General features: G+C 37.7%; 1 protein-coding gene across 2 annotated transcripts in view; it reads left to right on the top strand.

Moving 5' to 3' along the window:
• Positions 1-19,480, top strand: part of LARP4 (La ribonucleoprotein 4) — a 220,491-nt gene that overhangs the window by 19,747 nt on the left and 181,264 nt on the right. The window contains exon 2 of one of the 2 annotated variants that reach the window (XM_049102819.1): positions 3,862-3,909. The exons of the other annotated variant lie outside the window; for it this stretch is intronic. The gene's annotated coding sequence lies outside the window, so the exon portion shown is untranslated. The remainder of the gene's footprint in view (positions 1-3,861; positions 3,910-19,480) is intronic. 2 annotated transcript variants of the gene reach the window in all.

The following is a 19,480-nucleotide window of genomic DNA, read 5'->3' as shown; positions in this document are numbered from 1 at the left end:
GTGGTTTAACATTCAAAACAAAATAAATTTTCATTGTAAATTATGGTATTAACAGAATAATAAGGAAAAAGCTGTGATCATCTCAATAGAGGTAGAACAAGCATTTGAACTCAGTACCCATTTATTTTTTTAATTTTTTATTTCTTTGTAATTTTTTTCAGTTTATTTTTATTTATTTATTTTTTAAAGATTTTATGTATTTATTCATGAGAGACACACACGGGGGGCGGGGGGGTGCAGAGACACAGGCAGAGGAAGAAGCTGGCTCCATGCAGGGAGCCAGATGTGGGACTTGATCCAGGGACTCCAGGATCACGCCCTGGGCCGAAGGCAGCCACAAAACCACTGAGCCACCCAGGGCTCAAATATACATAGTGATTCAACATTTATATGCATTACAAAGTGTTTACCACAGTAAGTGTAATTACCGTCTGTCACCATTCAAAGGTACTACAATATTGTTGACTATATTCCCTATGCTGTACTTTACATCTGTGTGACTTATTTATTTAATAACTGCAAGTTTGTACCTCTTAATCCCTTTTACCTATTTCACCCACATCCCCATGCCCCTCCCCTCTGACAACCACTGATTTTTTTTCTGTATTTACAAGTATTTCTGTTTTGTTTTCTCCACATATATGTGAAATCATATGGTATTTGTCTTTCTCTGTCTGACTTATTTCACTTAACTACCCATTTAATCTGTCCATGTTGTCACAAATGGCAAGATGTCATTCCTTTTTTATGGTTGAGTAATATTTGTGTGTGTGTATGCGTGCATGTGCATGTGTATACATCACATATTCCTTATCCATTTATTTATCTGTGGACACTTAGATTGCTACCTTACCTTGACTATTATAAATAATGCTGTGGTGAACATAGGAGTAAATATATCTTTTTGGATTGGTGTTTTCATTTTCCTCAGGTGAATACCCAGAAGTGTAATTGCTGGATTGTATATAGTAGTTCTACTTACTTGAGAAGGGAGAGAATCAGAGGGGAAGGGAGAGTTTTAAGCAGGTTCCAGGGAGCCCCACAGAGGACTTGATCTCATGACTCTGAGATCATGTACCTGAGCTAAAATCAAGAGTTGGACCCTTAACTGACTGAGCCACCCAGGTACTCCAGTAGTTCTATTTTTAATATTTGAGGAACCTCCACACTATTTTCCATAGTGGCTGCTCCCAATTTACATTCCCACCAACAGCGCACAAAGATTCCCTTTTCTCTATATCCTTGCTAACGTTTACTAATTTTTGTATTTTATTTTATTTTATTTTATTTTATTTTATTTTATTTTTTAAAGATTTTATTTATTTATGATAGTCACACACAGAGAGAGAGGCAGAGACACAGGCAGAGGGAGAAGCAGGCTCCATGCAGGGAGCCCGATGTGGGATTCGATCCCGGGTCTCCAGGATCGCGCCCTGGGCCAAAGGCAGGCGCCAAACCGCTGCGCCACCCAGGGATCCCTAATTTTTGTATTTTATAAGCCATTTTGACAGATATGAGGTAGTAGTATCTCATTGTGGTTTTGGTTTGCATTTCCCTGATGATTGATAATGTTGAGCATCTTTTTACCTATTAGCCATCTGTATGTCTTCTTTGGAAAAGTGTTAATGTAGGCCCCCTGCCCATTTTTTATTTGGATTGTCTGGTTTTTCTTGGTGTTGAATTGTAGGAGTTCTTTATATATTTTGGATGTTAACCCCTTATCAGAAATATCATTTGCAGATATCCTCCCTCATTTAGTAGATTGCCTTTTCATTTGATTGATGGTTTCCTTTGCTGTGCAAAAGATTTTTAGTTTGATATGTCCCAATTTTTTATTTTTGTTTTTCTTGCCCTGTCTGAGGCAGATCCAAAAAATTATTGCTAAGACCAATATCCATGAGTTTACTGCCTGTTTTCTTTTCTTTTTTTAAGATTTTATTTATTCATTCATGAGAGACAGAGAGAGAGAAAGAGAGAGAGAGAGAGAGAGAGAGAGAGAGAAAGGCACAGGCACAGGCAGAGGGAAAAGCAGATTCCATGCAGGGAGCCTGATGTGGGACTTGATCCCGAGACTTGATCTCGGGACTCCAGGATCACACCCTGGGCCAAAGGCAGGGTCTAAATCGCTGAGCCACCCAGGGATTCCCCTACTGCCACTGTTTTCTTTTAGGAGTTTTATGATTTCAGGTGTTTCATCCATTTTGTGTTTATATTTGTATATGGTGTGATAAAAGTTTCATTCTTTTGCATGTAGCTGTCAGGTTTTCCAAACACCATTTATTGAGACTGTGTTTTCTCCAATATATATTCTTGCCTCCTCTGTCATAGATTAATTGAATTGACCATATAAGCATGGGTTTATTTCTGGGCTCTCTGTTTAGTTCCATTGATCTATGTATCTATTTTTGTGTCAATGCCATTATTTTTTTAAAGATTATTTATTTATTCATGAGCTACACAGAGAAAAAGGTAGAGATATAGGCAGAGGAAGAAGCAGACTCCCCACAGGGAGCGTGATGCAGTGACTGCATCCTGGGAGCTGGGATCACACCCTGAGCTGAAGACAGACGCTCAATCACTGAGCCACCCAGGCATCCCAACACCATTATGTTTTGATTACCATAGCTTTGTAGTATAGTTTGACATATTGGAATGTGATACCTCCAGGTTCATTTTTCTTTCTCAAGATTACTTAGGCTATTCAGGATCTTCTGTAGTTTCTTTCTTCTTCCTTTTTTTTAAGATTTTATTTATTCATGAGAGACACAGAGAGAGGCAGAGACATAGGCAGAGGGGGAAGCAGGCTCCCTGTGGGGATCCCAAAGTGGGACTCCATCCCTGGACTCCAGGATTGTGCCCTGAGCTGAAGCCAGACACTCAACCATTGAGCCACCCAGGCGTCCCTTCTTCTGTAGTTTCATAAAAATTTTCTGTTATTTGTTTTACTTCTGTGAAAATGCTATTGGATTTTCATAGAGATGACATTGAATCTGTAGATGACTTTGGGAAGTATGGACATTTTAACAATATTAATTTTTCCAATTCATGAGCATTGTATATCTTTCATTTGTGTCATTTTCAATTTCTTTCATCAATGTCTTATTGTTTTCAGAGTGCAGGTCTTTCACCTCTTTGGTTAAATTTATTCCTAGATATTTTATTCTTTTTGATATAATTATAAATAGTATTGTTTTCATTATTTCTCTTTCTGATTTTTTTTATTAGTGTATAGAAATACAACTTATTTCTGTATAGTAATTATTCTAGTAGTTTTTTTGCTGGTGTCACTAGGGTTTCTTATGTATAGTTGCATGTTATCTGCACATAGTGACAATTTTACTTTTTCTTTATCAATCGGATACTTTTCATTTCTTTTTCTTATCTGATTGCTGTGGCTAGGACTCCCAGTACTATGTTGAATGAAAGTGGCAACAGGGGCATTCTTGTCTTGTTCCTGATCTTAGAGGAAAAGCTTTCAACTTTTTACTGTTGAGTATGATGTTAGCTGTGGGTTTGTCATATATGCTTTTTATTATGTTAAGGTATGTTCCCTCTAAACCCACTTTGTTGAAAGTTTTTATCATGAGTGGATGTTGAATTCTGTCAAATACTTTAACTGCACTTATTGAGATAATCCTATGATTGGTATCCATCATTTTGTTAATGTTATGTTGATTGATTGCAGATAGTGAGCTGTCATTGCATCCCTAGAATAAATCCCATTTGGTTGTGGTAAATGTATTTAATTTTAATGTATTGTTGAATTTGGTTTGCTAATATTTTGTTGAATATTTTTGCATCCGTCTTCATCAGGGGTATTGGCTTATAATTGTCTTTCTTTTCTTTTCTTTTTTTTTGTAGTGTTCCAAAGATTTTGGACGTTGTCTTCACATTTTCATTTGTCTCAAGGTATTTTTTAATTTCTTCTTTGATTTCTTCATTAGCCCATCGTTTGTTATGAACAAGTTGCTTAGGCACCACATATTTGTGTTTTTTCCATTTTTTTTCTTTTAATTGATTTCCAGTTTTATACCACTGTGGTAGGAAGAAATGCTTGATATGATTTCAGTCTTCCTAAATTAACTGAAATTTGTTTTGTGGACTAACATGTGATCTGTCCTGGAGAATGTTCTATGTGCACTCGAAAAAAATTGTGTATTCTGATGTTTTTTGGATAGAACGTATATATCTTATGTCTATCTGGTCTAATGTGTCACTTAAAGCCACTGTTTCCTTATTGATTTTGTGTCTGGATTATCTATCTATTGATGTAAGTGATATTAAAATCCCCTATTATTATTGTATTAATGTCATTTCTCCCCTCATGCTTATTAATATTTGTTTTATGTATTTAGGTACTCCTATGTTGGGTGCATAAATATTTATAATTGTTATATTCTCTTATTGAATTGATCCTTTTATAATTATGCAATGCCTTTCTCTCTTGTTATAGCCTCTAATTGATTGATTGATTTTTAAGTAGCCTCTATATGGGGCTCCAATACAGGGCTTGAACTCACAACCTTGAGATCAAGACCTGAGTTGAGATCAAGAGCTGGATTCTCAAACAACTGAGCCACCTAGGTGCCCCATAGTCTTTGTTTTAAAGTCTATTGTACCTGGTGTTAAGTATTGCTATCCTAGCTTTTTTGTTATTGTTTGCATTTGCATGGAATATCGTTTTCTGTTCCTTCACTTTCAGTTTGCATGTGTCTTTAGGTCTGAAGTGAGTCTCTTATAGGAAGCATATATAGATGGGTCTTCCATTTTTATCCATTCCATCACCCTGTATTTTTTGAATTTTTGAGTATAGTTAACATACAGTGTTATATTAGTTTAAGGTGTACAATTTAGTGATTCAACAATTCTATACGCCACTCAGTGCTTATCATGACAGATATACTCTTTTATCCCCATCACTTATTTCACCCATCCCTCCCACCCATACACCCACTGGTAAGTATCAGTTTGTTCTCTATAGTTAAGAATCTGTTTCTTGGTTTGTCTCTCTCAGTCTCTTTTTTCCTTTGCTCATTTGTTTTGTTTCTTAAATTCCACATATGATTGAAATCATATTGTATTTGTCTTTCTCTGACTGACATTTCACTTAGCATTATACTCTCTAGCTCCATCCATGTTGTTGCAAGTAGCAAAATTTCATTCTTTTTATGGCTGAATAATATTACACCATATATATAGCACATCTCCTTTATCCATTATCTATTGATGGATACTTGGAATGCTTCCATAATTTGGCTATTGTAAGTAATGCTGCAATAAACATAGCAGTGCATGTATCCTTTTGAATTTGTGTTTTTGTATTCTTTGGGTCAACACCCAGTAGTGTGATTAATGGATCATAGGGTAGTTCTATTTTTTTTTTAAGATTTTATTTATTCATGTTAGAGAGAGAGGGAGAGAGAGAGAGTGTGTGTGTGTATGTGAATGGGGAGGAACAGAGGGGGAGGGAGAGGGAGAACCTGAAGCAGACTCTGCACTGAGCACAGAACCCACGATGGGGCTTGATCCCATAACTGTGAGATCATGACCTGAGCCAAAACCAAGAGTCAGATGCTCAACGGACTGAACCACCCAGGTGCCCATAGGGTAGTTCTACTTTTAACTTTTTGAGGAACCTCCATGCTCTTTTCTACAGTGGCTGCACCAGTCTGCATACCCACCACCAATGCACAAGGTTTCTTTTTTCTACACATCCTTGCCAACACTTGTTTCTTGTGTTTTTTATTTTAGCCATTCTGACAGGTGTGAGGTGATAGCTCACTATAATTTTTGTTTGCATCAGGTTTCCCTGATGATTAGTGATGATGAGTGTCTTTTCATGTGTCTGTTGTCCCTCTGAATGTCTTCTTTGGAGAAATGTCTGTTCATGTCTTCTGCCCATTTCTTAATTGGAGTATTTGTTTTGAGGGTATTGAGTTATATCAGTTCTTTATATATTGTGGATACTAACCCTTTATCAGATGATGTCATTTGCAAATATCTTCTTCCATTCAGTAACTTGCCTTTAGTTTTATTGATTGTTCCCTTTGCTATGCAGGAACTTTTTATTTTGATATAGTCCCAATAGTTTATTTTTGCTTTTATTTCCTTTGCCTCAGGAGACATATCTAGAAAAATATTTCTATGGCCAATGTCAGAGAACTTACTATCTTCAGGGATTTTTATTGTTTCAGGTCTCACATGTAAGTTTTTAATCAATTTGAGTTTATTTTTGTGTATGGTATAAGAAAGTGGCCCAGTTCCATCCTTTTGCATGCAGCTGTCCAGTTTTATCAACACTATTTTTTATTTTTTAAGATTTTTTTCATTTATTTGAGAGAGAGAGAAAGCTTATGAGCGAGGGGAGGAGTAGAGGGTGAGGGAGAGGTACAAGCAGATTCCATGCTGAGCATGGAACCTGCCCCAGAGCCTGATCCCAGGACCCTAAGATGAGTGGAAACCAAGAGTTAAACACCCAACTGACTAAGCCACCCAGGTGCCCCATCCAACACCACTTTTTCTTTTTTTAAGATTGATTTTTAAAATTTATTTATTTATTTATTTATTTGGCAGAGAGAGGAGAGCACAAGCAGAGAGAATACCAGGCAGAGGGAGAGGGAGAAGCAGGCTTCCCACCAAGCAGGGAGCCAGATTTGGTGCTCTAACCTGGAACTCTGGGATCATGACCTGGGCAAAAGGCAGATGCTCAACCCAGGTGCCCTTCAACACCACTTTTTGAAGAGACTATCTTTTTTTTTTTTCATTGTGTATTCTTTCCTTCTTTGTCAAAGATTAATTGACCATATAATTGTGGGTTTATTTCTGAGTTTTCTCTTCTCTTCCATTGATATATGATTCTATTTTTGTGACAGCACCATATTGTTTTGATTACTATAGCTTTGTAATATAACTTGAAGTCTGGAATTGTGATACTTCAGATTTTGTTTTTCTTTCTCAAGAGTGCTTTGGCTCTTCAGGGTCTTTTGTGATTCCATACAAATTTTAGGATTGATTGTTCTAGTTCTATTAAAAATGCTGTTGGTAGAGCATCTAGGTGGTTCAGTGGTCAAATAGCTTGCCTTTGGCTCAGGTTGTGATCCCAGGGCTCTGGGATTGAGTCCTGCATCAGGCTCCCTGCAAGGAGCCTGCTTCTCCCTCTGCCTATGTCTCTGCCTTTATCTCTCTGTCTCTCATGAATAAATAAAATCTTTAGAAAAATGAAAATGAAAATGCTGTTGATATTTTAATAGGGATTGCATTAAATATGTAGATTGCTTTGGATAGTATAGACATTTTAACAATATTTGTTCTTCCAACCCATGAGCATGGAATGTCTTTCTATTTCTTTGTGTTATATTCAATTCCTTTCATAAATGTTTTATAGCTTATAGAGTACAGGTCTTTCACCTTCTTGGTTAAGTTTATTTCTAGATATTTTATCATTTTTGGTGTAATTGTAAATGGGACTATTTTCTAATTTATCTTTCTGCTGCTTCATTATTAGTGTATAGAAATACAACAGATTTCTGTACATTGATTTCTTATCCTATGAGTATACTTAATCCATTTATCAGTTCTAGTAGAGTTTTGGTGGAGTCTTTAGGGTTCTCTCTATATTGTATCATGTCATCTGCAAATAGTGAAAGTTTTAGTTCTTCCTTACCAATTTGGATGCCTTTTATTCTTTTTTCTTATCTGATTTCTATAGGTAGAACTTCTAGTATTATGTTAAATCAGAGTGATGAGAGTGGACATCCTTGACTTATTCCTAACCTTAGGGGGAAACCTCTCAGTTTTTCACCATTAATTGTGTTTGCTGTGAGTTTTTCCATATAAAGCCTTTTTTAAATTTTTTATTTATTTAATTTATTTTTTAAATATTTATTTATTTATTTTTATGATAGACATAGAGAGAGAGAGAGGCAGAGACACAGGCAGAAGGAAAAGCAGGCTATTCTCCAGGGAGCCCGATGTGGAACTGGATCCTGGGTCTCCAGGATGAGGCCCTGGGCTGAAGGCAGCGCTACACCACTGAGCCACCCTGGCTGCCCCCATATAAAGCCTTTATTATCTTGAGGTATGTCCCCTCTAGACCTACTTGTTCTGGGTTTTTATCATGAATGGATGTTGTAATTTTTCAAATGATTTTTCTCCTTCTATTGGAATGATCATATGGTTTTTATCCTTTCTGTTATTTTATAAAATATTTTACTTATTTATTTGAGATAGAGAGTGAGAGAGAGAGCATGTGTGGAGGACAGAGGGAGAGGGAACCTGATGCAGAGCTTGATTCCAGAACCCCAGGATCATGACCTGAGTTGAAGGCAGACACACTCAACCAACTGAGCCACCCAGGTGCCCCTATCTTTTCTCTTATTGATGTAATGTATCATGTTGATTGATTTTAAAAAAAAGATTTTATTTATTTTTGCATGAGAGACAAACAGTGAGAGGCATAGACATAGGCAGAGAGAGAAACAGGCTCCCTGCAGAGAAGAGGATCAATGTAGGACTTGATCCCAGGACCATGGGATCACAATATGAGCCACAGGCAGACGCGCTCAACCACTGAACCACCCAGGTGCCCATGATTTATGAATATTGAACCATGCTTGCATCCTGAGAATAAATCTTACTTGATTGTGGTGAATGATTTCTATAATGTATTCTTAGAATCAGTTTGCTAATATTTGAGGAGTTTTGCATTTTTGTTCATCAGAGATAGTTGTCTTTTTTGTAGTGTCTTTATCTGGTGTTGGTATCAGGGTAATGTCCTCATAGAATGAATTTGGAAGCTTTTCTCTCTTTTTCCTTTTTCCTTTTTTGGGATAGTTTGGGAAGAGTAGGTATAAACTCTTCTTTAAATGTTTTTGGTAGAATTTGCCTGTGGAGCTTTCTGGTCCTGGACTTTTGTTTGTTGGGAATTTTGTGATTACTAATTCAGTGTCATTGCTGGTAAGTGATCTGTTCAAATTTTCTGTTTCTTCCTGCTTCAGTTTTGGTAGGTTATATGTTTCTAGGAGTTTATCTACTTCTTTTATGTTTTCTAATTTGTTGCGATATAATTTTTCATAATTTTCACTTTGTTTCACTTTGTATTGGTTGTTTTTTTCTCTTGGTTTACTGGTGATTTTGTTTATTTGAAGTATGCACACACTTTTTGGATGAGTCTGGCTAAAGGTTTATCAATTTTGTTGATCTTTGCAAAGAAGCATCTCCTGTTTTCATTCATCTGTTCTGTTGTGTTTTTAATTTCTATATCATTTATTTCTGCTCTCATCTTCATTATTTCTTTTCTTCTGCTGTTCTTTTTGTTGTTCTTTTCCTAGCTGCTTTAGGTGTAAGGTTAGGTTGTTTGTGATTTTTCTTGCTTCTTGAGGTAGGTCTGTATTGCTATAAACTTCCCTCTTAGGATCACTTTTGCTACATCCCAGACTATGGACTGTCATGTTTTCATTTTCATTTGTCTCCATGTATATTTGATTTCCTCTTTGATTTCTTGGTTGACCCATTCAGTGTTTAGTACCATGTTATTTAACTTCCAAATATTTGTGCTCTTTCCAGATTTTTTTTCTTGTGGTCAATTTCTAGTTTCACAGTGTTGTGGTCAGAAAAGATTTTGGGATGACTTCAGTCTTTTTTAATTTGTTGAGACCCGTTTTGTGGTCTAATATGTGGTATATTCTGGAGAATGTTTCATGTGCACTTGAAAATAATTTGTATTTTGCTGTTTTAGGATGGAATACTCTGAACACATCTATTAAGTACATCTGGCCCAGTGTGTCATTCAAAACCTTGTCTCCTTGTTGATTATGTGTTTGAATGATCTGCCCATTGATATAAGTAGGATGTTAAAGTCCTCTATTATTATTGTATTACTATAGATTAATTAGTTACTGTATGTTTGTTATTACCTGTTTTATGTATTTGGGTGCTCCCATGTTGAATGCATAAATATTTATAATTGTTATATCTTCTTGTTGGATTTTTCTCCATATTACTATTTAGTGTCCTCCTTTGTCTCTTGTTGCAGTCTTTGTTTTATTTTATTTTTTAAAAACGATTTTATTTATTTATTCATGAGGCACACAGAGAGAAGCAGAGACCTAGGCAAAGGGAGAAGCAGGCTCCATGCAGGGAGCCCAATGTGGGACTCGATCCCGGGACTCCGGGATCACAGCCTGAGCCAAAGGCAGACACTCAACTGCTGAGCCACCCAGGCGTTCCTGCAGTCTTTGTTTTAAAGTCTATTTTGTCAGATAGAAGTATTGCTACCTTGGCTTTCTTTTGATATCTATTTGCATGATAAATATTTCTGCATCGCCCTCACTTTCAATCTGTATGTATCTCTAGGTCTGAAATGAGCTCCTGTTGGAAGCAAAACTGGGTCTTGTTTTTTAATCTACTCTGTCACCCTATCTTGTGATTGGACCATTTAGTCCATTTACATTCAAATTAATTATCGGTAGATATGTATTTATTGCTATTTTGTTACTTGTTTCATGGTTGTTTTCATATTTTCCTCTGATCCTTTTTTCTCTTGTTCTTTTTCATCGTTTGTTGTTTTTTTAGTGATATATTTTTTAGTGATATATTGGATTCCCTTCTCTTTATTCTTTGCATATCTATGACTGGTTTTTGATTTGTGGTTACCAGTAGATTTGTATATAATATCTTCTGCATTACATTGATGATCCCTTTTATTTGAACCCATTCTTTACTCCTCTCCCTGCCCCACATTTTAGGTATATGGTATCATAATTTACATCATATAATTTTGTGAATCCCTTGATTGATATTTACAGATAACTTATTTTTATTGAGTTTGTGCTTCCAACTTTTATACTCTCACTTACAGTCTTTCCTTTCTACTCAAAGAGTCCCTTTTAATATTTCTTATAGGGCTGATTCAGTGGTCATGAATTCCTTTAGGTTTTGTCTGAGAAACTCTTTATCTCTCCTTATATTCTGAATGATAATCTTCCTGGGTAGAGTATTCTTAGCTGCAGATTTTCTCCTTTCAGCAATTTGAATATATCCTGCTACTTCTTTCTAGCCTGCAAACTTTCTGCTGAAAAATCCTGATAGCCTTATTGGGGGGGTGGTTCCCCCCTTGTATGTAACTATCTTCTTTTCTCTTGTTGCTTTTACAATTCTTTCACCACTTTTTGCCATTACTATGTGTCTTGGGGCAGACCTCCTTAGGTTTACTTACTGGGGGATTTCCGCGCCTCCTGGATCTGGATATCTTTCCTTCCACAAATTAGGGAAGCTTTCAGTCATTATTTCTTCAAATAAATTTTCTATCCCCTTTTTCTTTCTTCTTCTATGAGATCTCTATAATGCAAATGTTATTATGCTTGATGGAATCACGGAGTTCCCTAAGTCTCTTCTCATTTTGCATAATTCTTTTTTCTTTCATTTGCCCAGCTTGATTACTTTTCATTAATCTGTCTTCCAGGTCACTAATTCATCTTTTTGCTTCCTCTATACCCTGCTATTTATTCCATCAATGTGTTTTTAATTTTGTTTGTTATATTCTTTATCTCTGATTGGTCCTTTTTTTATCTCTTCATTAAGGGTTTCACTGACGTCCCTCACTTTTTTCTGAAGTCCAGTGAGTATCTTTATGATCATTGCTTTGAATTCTCCATTAGGCATATTACGTATCTCTGTTTCACCTAGGTTTCTTGCTATAGTTTTGTCCTATTCTTTTATATGGGATGTATTTTTCTCTCTCCTCATTTTGTCTAACTCTCTGTTTCTGTTTCTGTGTTAGGAGAGTCAACAACATCTCCTGCTCTTATTTATTTTATTTTATTTTTCTTATTTTTTAAAAGATTTTATTTATTAATTCATGAGAGACACAGAGGCAAGAGACATAGCAGAGGGAGAAGCAGACTCATATAGGGACCCCGATGTGGGACTCCAGGATCATGCCCTAGGCCAAAGGCAGACACTAAACCGGTGAGCCACCCAGGGTCCCCCATCTCCTGCTCTTGAAGGAACAGGTTTATGAAAAAGAAGTCCTATAGTGCCCTGTAGTGCAGTGTCCTCTGTTCCCCAGGACCTCGTATTTCAGGAAGTGTTTCCCATATCTCAGGTGCCCTGTTTTTTGAGTCTTAGAGGCTTTTTCCTTCAGTACAGCTGTCTGCAGAGGCTCTCTTTGCCTTTGTGGACAGTGTTTGGTCCCTGGCTGGGTGAGGCACATTTTAATGAGGTGTTTGCTGTTTTGCTTGCACCTGCCTCCATTGTGGTAACTGATGTCCTGCAAAACATGTGAGTGGAGAGACAAGGTGTTGGAGTTTGTGCCACTGTTCTGGGGGAGGGGTCCCATAGCACTGGTACTGAGGCAAGCATGACTAGGAAGGGCAGATTCACTGAATCATGGGAAATGGGGCTTGGCATAAGCAAGTTAGGTAGCAGTTGTCTTCTCTGTGCTGGTTTCTGCAAGTGGCCATATGTTTATTTTGGGGAGTGGGATGGGGGAAATGGTGCCTGCCAACTCCTTTGTTCCTGGAGGGCTTTCCCTGTGATCCTTGCCTCTTTGAGCCAAGCTCTGAGATGAGTAAATAACCTTCCCTCCTGTCTGCTGCCAGTGTTTTTCAAACTGCTGCTTCCACATTGTATCTCCACTGGGTGTTTGTTGTGCTGTCACTTTAAGGGCAGGGACTCTGCTTCCTAAAATCTCACTGATTTTTTATGTGGGGCTCAGACTCAACCCTGAGATCAATACCTGTGCTGAGATCAAGAGTCAAATGCTCAACCAACTGAGCCACCCACCCAAGTGCCCCAAGCTCAGTGATTTTTTAAATTCCAGGCTTTAAGTCCACTGGCTGTAAGGACTCATGAAATATGGCCTCTCTCACTTTCAAAGCCAATTGTTATGAGGATTTGTCTTTCATGTGTGGGCCCCTCTGTATGATAGTCTGGTTTTTGCCCTTCTCTATACCATCAGCTCCCTCCCTACCATGGATAGACATGATCTGTTTCATTCCCAAACTCCATGTTTGCTCTTCTGATCTTCTTCAATGTGGCGTCTTCTCTACTTTTGGTTGTGGAGCTTGTTCTGCCAGACTTTGTGTTGTTTTCTGGGATATTTATGTTGATTTGAGTGTTATCTAGTTGTATCTTCCCAGCTTCTCTCTACCCAGTGTCTTTTGATTAGAGCATTTAGTCATTTATAAAAAGTAATCATTACCTTTAAATAAGGTATGTACTCACTGCAGTTTTAATAATTGTTTTGGTTGTTTTCTGTTCTTCTTGCTGTATTCCCTTGCGGTTTGATGACTTTTAGTGTTATGCTTCGATTTCTTTTTATTTTTTATGTGTCCTTTTTATAGGCTTTTGGTTTGTGGTTGCCATGAGGTTCATATATAATACCCTATGTATATAGCAGTCTCTTTTAAGTTGGTGGTGACTTAGGTTCAAAAACAGTCTAAAAGCACTATATTTTTACTACTCTCCCACAATTTTTTTGATTTCATATTTTGTACCTTTTTATTTTGTGTATCCCTTAACTAATTACTATAGATATGGTTGATTTTACTACTTTTCTCTTTTAACCTTTATAGTAGTTTTATAAGTGACTGATCTACTACCTTTACTATATGTTTTTACCAGTGAAATTTCTTCTTTTATAATCTTCTACTTCTAGGTATGGCCTTTTCTTTTCCACTTAAAGAAGTTCCTTTAACATTTCTCGTAAGGCTGGTTTAGTGGCAATGAACTGCTTTAATTTTTCTTTGTCTGGAAAACTCTTTTCTTTCCAATTCTGAATGATAACTTTGCTACGTAGAGTATCCTTGGTTGTAGGTGTTTTTTTCTTTTAGCACTTTGGATATATCATTCCACTTTCTTCTGACCTGCAAAGTTTCTGCTGAATAATCAGCTTATAGTCTTTTGGGTATTACCCTATATGTAACTAGTTGTTGATCTCTGGCTTTTAAGATTCTGCCTTTAGTTTTTAACATTTTAATATATGTACATACTTTTTTTATGTGGACCTCTTTGGGTTCATCTTGTTTGGGGTTCTCTGTGTGTCTTGGACCTGGATTTTATTTCCTTCCCAACTTAGGAAAGTTTTTAGCTATTATTTCTTCAAATAAGTTTTCTACCTCTTTCTCTCTCTTTTATCCCTTTGGGACCCACTATAATGCAAATGTCAGTAGGTTTGATGTTGCCACAGAGGTCCCTTAATCTATTATCTTTAAAGTTTTTCTTTTTGCTAGTCAGTGTGGATGATTTTCAGTTTGCTTTGTTGCAGATTGCTAATTTGCTCTTCTGTATCCTCTAATCTACTTCTTTTATTTATTTTTCATTTTAGTTATTGTATTCTTCAGCTATGGTTGGTTCTTTTTTACATTTTTCTGTTTGTTGAAATTCTTAACTAAGTTTACCTACTCTTGCCCAAGTTCAATGAGCATCTTTATGACCATTATTTTGAACTCCTTATCAGGTAGTTGGCTTATCTGTATCTCATTTAGTTCTTTTTCTGGGGCTATATCTTGTTCTTTTGTTTGTAACACATTCCTTGATCTCCTCATTTTGTGTGACTCTCTGTGGTTAGCTACATCTCCTGGTCTTAAGGTAGTAGTCTTATGTAGAAGGCATCCTGTGAGGTTTGGAAGTGCAGTCCTTTCTGATCATCAGAACCAGGTACTGTTTCTGTTTCCTCTATGTGTGCTACACGTGCCCTCCTTGTGATTGGGTTGTAACTGCTATGGACTTGCAGGTGAGTGGAACTGGCCTTTGGCCTGGCTGGCTACAGTGCTTAGCTGTAAATGATGTAGGCATGCTGGTGGTCAAGGCTGGCCCCCAGCAAGGCTGACTGAGGCTCAGTTGTGACCATTGCAGGCATGCTGGTGGGTAGGGTTAGCATCTGGTGTGGTTGGCTACAAGGTCTGCGATACCAGGCCCACTATACCTGTTCAGGTGTTCTGGTAAGTGGGACTGGCTCCCCTACCCCCAGGCAGAAGTTATTTGGGAGTTGCACCAGTCCCTACAAAGGGTGTTTGCTGGGGTAGGTGGACTAGGTGGGTGATGGGTAGTAAGGAAGGCATGTGTTATGATGAGCACTGGGTATTGTCTGTAAGTGATGAATCACTGAATTCTATTCCTGAAACCAATATCACACTGTATGTTAACTAGCTAGAATTTAAATTAAAAAAAAATTTTAATATGGTAGTTTCTTATTTGTCTCCCTTACTATTTTCTTCCAATCCATGAGAGCAGGGATTATCTGATTATTCACTATTATATCACCAGTGCTTAACACATGTGTAGATATTTTTTTTTAAATGTTATTTATTTATTCATGAAAGACACAGAGAGACAGAGAGGTAGAGACATAGGCAGAGGGAGAAGCAGGCTCCATGCCGGGAGCCTGATGTGGGACTCGATCCTGGGACTCCAAGATCATGCCCTGAGCTAAAGGCAGGCGCTTAGCCGCTGAGCCACCCAGAAGTCCCACATGTGTAGATATTAAAATATTTATTGAATGAACTATCTCAAATATAATTTCCTCATTCTTTTTCCCCCCTTTAACTCCCCATAGTATGACTTTGAAGTATATAAATCTCTATAATTATACACACACACAGACACACATATTTTTTATGCTTCAAGTTTTTATTTATATTCTGGTTAACATATAGTGTAATATTGGTCAGGAGTAGAATTCAGTGATTTATCACTTGCATATAACACCTAGTACTAATCAACAAGTGCTCTTCTTAATAGCCATCATCCATTTAGCCCATCCCCCACTTACTTCCCTTCAGCAATCCTCTATAGTTAATAGTCTCTTATGGTTTGCCTTCCTCCCTCTTTTTTTTTTTCTTCCTTCCCCTATGTTCATCTGTTCTTTTTTCTTAAATATCATGTATGAGTGAAATCATGTGGTATTTGTCTTTCTTAATTATATTTTTCATGGGATCCCTGGGTGGTGCAGCGGTTTGGCGCCTGCCTTTGGCCCAGGGCGCGATCCTGGAGACCCAGGATCGAATCCCACGTCGGGCTCCCGGTGCATGGAGCCTGCTTCTCCCTCTGCCTGTGTCTCTGCCTCTCTCTCTCTGTGTGACTATCATAAATTTTAAAAAAATTATATTTTTCAGTAAATATAGACATTTCTAGAAATGTCTTCATGATAGCTGAATCCAGTAGAACATAGGTATCAGCAAGTGATTTATGTAAAGGGCCAACTAGTAAATATTTTTGGCTCTGTAGGCTACGTACAATCTCTGTTGCTTCTTTTTCTCCTTCCTCTTCTTCCTTTACCTATATAGTTCTTTAAAAATGTAACAAGGGATCCCTGGGTGGCGCAGCGGTTTAGCGCCTGCCTTTGGCCCAGGGCGCGATCCTGGAGACCCGGGATCGAATCCCACGTCAGGCTCCCGGTGCATGGAGCCTGCTTCTCCCTCTGCCTATGTCTCTGCCTCTCTCTCTCTCTGTGTGTGACTATCATAAATAAATGAAAAAATAAATAAATAAAAATGTAACAACTATTTTAGCTTGTGAACCATATGGAATATGCCATGGACCAGGTTTGGCCTACAGGCCAATTCCTGCAATAAAACATGCAATTTGGATTCTGTAGATTTTGTTGAAATGAGCTCAGCCAACATTAAATCATTAATTGCTTATTGTAATCTGGTGATATAGACTGAATATTACAACTGACATTTTAGACATTGGAAATTGAAACAAAGGGAGGTTCGATGACTTACAAAGATCCTACACTCTGTAGTAGACCTCAGATGTTACTCTTTGTATCATATGTGTTTTAAATTGGTCCTAAAATATTCTTTTTTGGTAAATAAACTGGGAAAAGTAGAGTAGAAGGAACTAAACATTTTAGTTATTGTAATTGTCAGAAACAGGATTAACATTTTTCAGATCCTAACATAAAGGGAATGTCCTCAGAATTAGATCCATTGGATAATTGTGTAGAATATCGGATTGGGTTAAAGCATGTTGGAATAAATACGTATAATGCTTTCCCAAGGAGTGAGAAAAGGTCAACAAGCTCATCCAGCTATAGCCTTATGGGAACTGACCTCATCTCCGAAGCAAACTGTTTATTCAGATCATTTAAATGTGATAAGAAGCTTGTGGTAATTGTGCTCTGGTTCTAAATGGTAATCCACAGATTCATTACCCTAAAAGTAGTCCCAGATGTGCTCAATTTATCTTCTCGCTCTGGGAGATTTTTTCATTTGATTTGTTAGAAAAGTAGAGAATTTTGTTTTAGGTTTCTTGATTGCTTATGCTTTATTTTTTATTTTATTTTTTATTTTTTTAAGATTTATTTATTTATTTATGATAGAGAGGCAGAGACACAGGAGGAGGGAGAAGCAGGCTCCATGCTGGGAGCCCGACATGGGACTTGATCCCGGGACTCCAGGATCGCTCCCTGGGCCAAAGGCGGGCGCTACACCACTGAGCCACCCAGGGATCCCCCCCGTTTTTTTTTTAAAGATTGTATTTATTTGACACACAGAGAGAGTGCATGAGCACAAGCAGGAGGAGTGGCAGTGGCAGGCAGGGCAGTGGCAGGCAGAGGGAGAAATAGGCCATGGCAGGGAACCCAATGTGGGGCTCAATCCCGGGACCCTGATGTGGGACTCGATCCCAGGACTCTGGGATCATGACCTGAGCCAAAGGCAGATGCTTAACTGACTGAGCCAACCAGGTGCCCCTGATTTTGCTTTTTAAATATTAGAGAATGCCAGGATCTGGTAAACTTGAGGTTTTTTGTTTTTGTTTTTTAAGATTTATTTATCTTAGAGACAGTGTGAGCAAGAGGAGGGACAGAGGGAGAGAAGCAGACTCCCCACTGAATGCGGGGGCCCAAAGCAGATCTTAATCCCTGGACCCTGAGATTATGACCTGAGCTTAAATCAAGAGTCAGATGCTTGGGCAGCCCGGGTGGCTCAGCGGTTTAGCACTGCCGTCAGCCCGGGTCCTGAGATGGAGCCCCTCCAATGTGCTCCCTGTTCAGCTGGGAGTCTGCTTCTCCCTCTCCTTCTGCCCCTCTCCCTGCTCATGTACATGCTTTCTCTCTCTCTCTCAAATAAATGAATAAAAATCTTTAAAAAATATATAAGCATTGAATGCTGATTTAACAACAACAGAAGTAACATATTAAGCCCAAGTAACATAATTAGAGCCCAGAATAAGTAGGAAATGTGAAATGTGAAGAAATGAGGAAAAGGGGGAAAGGGAGTATGTGGTATCTATGTGGTTGAGGGAGGAATATGTAAGACAGCAAGATTCTCATCTTGTCTAGTAGGAAATAAATAACGCCACAAATTGAAGGAAAAAAAAAGTCCAGAAATAGTAAAAATGTTACCTCGAATCACAGAGGTAAATGCCAGAAAAACAGTTAAAGACGCTGAAAGAATCCATCTCCAGGGAAGAAGAGACACTGCCCATTTTTGTTGTTGTTATAAACCCTGTAGTCCCATTTGACTATTTAAAATAGATTTAAATAAATAAATAAATAAATAAATAAAGATTCATTAATTTCATTTAAAAATAAAAATTAAATGGAGAAATGCCAAATCTCAGATGAGAACCAAAATACCCTACACAGTCTCTTAGAGTTGTAGCATGTCTAAGTTAAAAGATTTATTGAGGGTGGAGACATGCTGCCAGGATCATCACTCTCCAATCTGTAGAGTAATCTGTTTCTTTCATTACCTGACAGTTTCATCTTCACAGATGTTTACTGAAAGAGATACTGGAAATTCTAAATATCCTTTCTGTTCGGTTCCACAAACATTTCTAAACATTTACTATATGTCAGGTCCTAATGCTAGAAACTGGAGACATGAAGAATAAAAATAATAATGAAAAAAAGATGGGCAGCCCTGGTGGCACAGCGGTTTAGCGCCGCCTGCAGCCCAGGGTGTGATCCTGGAGACCCGGATCGAGTCCCACGTTGGGCTCCCTGCATGGAGCCTGCTTCTCCCTCTGCCTGTGTCTCTGCACCTCTCTCCCTGTCTCTCATGAATAAATAAATAAAACCTTTAAAAAAAAGAGTCAGATGCTTAACTGACTGAGCTATCAAGGTACCCCTAAACCTGAGTTTTTTAACAGAAGGTCAATAGAGTTATAACTGTGAACCCCAATTAGCAGAATTGGAAGCCAGGGCTAGTTCAGCACTGTTGTAATTATAAATTGGTACTTGAAATGAATGTGTTGCCCATATTTCTCTATCTTGATATCTATTAGTCCATTTATCAAGTACTAGATAGAAAAGTACTAGATAGAACAAGTAACTAGATAGAAAAGAATGATAAGGTCTTTCATAAGTAGCTTTTATCCTAGTTGGAGATAATCACCATATACATATAAAAAAGACTTTATACTTATTCTCTCCTCTGCTTGAGCCTCTTAATTAAGGCAAAACTCTTTAAACTCAAACAGGACCAGGTCCAAATCCTTAAATTCCACTATTCTTAAAAGGTCTTTGTCT

Source organism: Canis lupus, chromosome 27 (assembly GCF_003254725.2).
Source record: "Canis lupus dingo isolate Sandy chromosome 27, ASM325472v2, whole genome shotgun sequence".
Lineage (NCBI taxonomy): Eukaryota > Metazoa > Chordata > Mammalia > Carnivora > Canidae > Canis > Canis lupus.
Note: the sequence above shows the minus strand (reverse complement) of the source record. Positions and strands in the feature narration are given on the sequence as shown.